Source organism: Centropristis striata, chromosome 15, assembly GCF_030273125.1.
Source record: "Centropristis striata isolate RG_2023a ecotype Rhode Island chromosome 15, C.striata_1.0, whole genome shotgun sequence".
In the NCBI taxonomy this organism is placed as follows: Eukaryota; Metazoa; Chordata; class Actinopteri; order Perciformes; family Serranidae; genus Centropristis; species Centropristis striata.
This window is the reverse complement of record NC_081531.1, coordinates 472,043-474,542: the sequence shown is the minus strand read 5'-3', so window position 1 is coordinate 474,542 and position 2,500 is coordinate 472,043.

Sequence of the window (2,500 nt, the reverse complement as noted above, 5' to 3'; positions counted from 1 at the left end):
AACATCCAATCCCTTCTGAGCCCTCTCCTGCCCCAACAAGGGAAACGGTGCTGTCTGGCCTGCTCTCCTCGGGAGCCGACCCCACTCCGACATCTCCCACTACCCCCAACAACAACCACCTGTCTCCACCCTGTCAGACCTCCTCCCCCATACCCTCTCTCCCCTCCAACCTAACCACACCTACCCAAACCCCCTCCATCCCCCCCTCTCCTCTCCCCTCCTCTACCCCATCCCCTTCCCCCTCACCCCCTCATCCCCCCTCTCCTCCTCCCCACTCTCCACAGGACACCCCGACAATATCAGAACCAGCTACCAGGTTTCACCCCCCCCCTCCTGACTTCACCCTATACAGGCCAAATTACCATATTGCACGTCCCTCCCGCAAAATACAAGACTGGTCATTCAAACCACGCAAAAACATACTCATCCTTGGAGACTCTAACATCAACCGCATCCCAGCCCACCCCTACCCCAACATCCAACTGGACAGTTACCCCGGAGCCAACACCTACCACTTCACAAAAGTCATGGAAAAAACCCCGGTCAATCACCACGTCAAAATCCTCATCATCTCCATCGGCACCAATAACAAGGACCAAGACGCACGTCAAACCTCCATAAAGCAACTTAAAACTGTCTTCCGCCTGGCTGGGTCGACCTTCCCCAATGCAGACATCTACTTCCCCATAATAAACTTCTCCCCACAGCTCACCACCACCCAGAAAAGCAACCTCACCCTCATCAATAATGTCATGGCCACACACTTCCCCATCCTCCTGGAAATACCCCACGACACCTTCACCACCGAAAAAGACAATATTCACTGGACACCATCCACAGCCAGCCACATCTTTGAAAACTGGTTAAGACAATTAAATTTACCCTAACCTCCAAAACCGACCCGGTAAGAACACAACAACACACACACACTGTACACCCTACCCGAGACCTGGGCTGGAACTCCACCTCCAACATCCTGAACCTTTCAACCCTCTTCCTTCCCTCTTCACCACAGCGCCACCTTCTGGAGAGGGGGCTATCCTTCATTCCACGCCCTTCAAAACTAGACCGTGAGGAACTTCAAAGGGACCTACACAACTTCAATAGACGACTTAAAATTATTGACCATTTCAACTACAGACCAGACAGACAGCGCACCCCATTTACTCACCCATCCAACTGGGAACCACCGGACTCAACACTCCATCCCCTGACACAACAACTCATCCAACAAAACAGAAGGGCCCTGCAACGCTTCCGGCCCCCGAGAGATATCCCAGATAATCTCTCAGGGCCGGAACGCAGGGCCCTGACCGAACTGACCTCTAACCCCAATATCATTTTCAAACCTGCCGACAAAGGCTCCAAAATAGTTATAATGGACAGACAACAATACCTCTCAGAGGCCAACAGACAACTCAATAACCGCACCTACTACCAACCCCTAGACAATAGTATTCAACCCCAGACCCAAAAACAACTCCATGACATCCTACAGACACTATATGACAATAAATTCATTTCTACCAAACAAAAAAACTACTTATCAGGACCCGCTGACCCTCGACCTCGTTTCTTTTACCTCCTCCCTAAAATACATAAACCACCTGACTCCTGGACCATCCCCTTTGAGGTTCCTCCCGGTCGACCCATAGTTTCAGATTGCAACAGCTCCACCTACCACATCTCACAATATATTGACCATTTTCTTGGCCCCCTCTCCACACAACACCCCAGTTACATCAAGGACACTTATCATTTCATCTCACTAACTCGACCCATGGCTGTCCCCCCTCACTCCCTCCTTTTCACCATTGACATCGACAGTTTATATACAAACATCAATACAGACCTTGGACTCCAAACTCTACGCACCATTTTCAACAGGCACCCGGACCCAAAACGGCCAGATGAACCACTTCTCAAACTAATTCAGTTATGTCTTTCCAACAATGATTTTCTCTTTAATAACAAATTTTATTTACAGACACACGGGACAGCCATGGGTCAGAGATTCGCCCCCTCCTATGCCAACCTCTACATGAGCGAATGGGAGCGAGAAGCCCTCACCAAATGCCCACTCCAACCCACAATCTTCCTCCGATACTTAGATGACATCTTCGGCATCTGGCCACATCACCCATCCACATTTCCAGATTTCATCAACATCCTCAATAGCCATCACCCATCCATTAAAGTTAAACACACAATAAGTACTACACATATCAACTTCCTCGACACCACTGTTTTCTTTAGTCCACCCACCACCCAACATAAAACACTCCTCACCAAAGTTTACTTCAAACCCACGGACACCCACGCCCTGTTACATAAATCCAGTTATCACCCAAAACACACATTTAAGGCAATAATCAAATCTCAACTCATCCGCTTCCACCGTATCTGTTCCAGGACCCAGGACTTTCACTCAGCCACCAGTACCCTTTTCAACAGCCTACGTACCAGAGGATACTCTAAACGGTTCCTCCGGTACATCAAA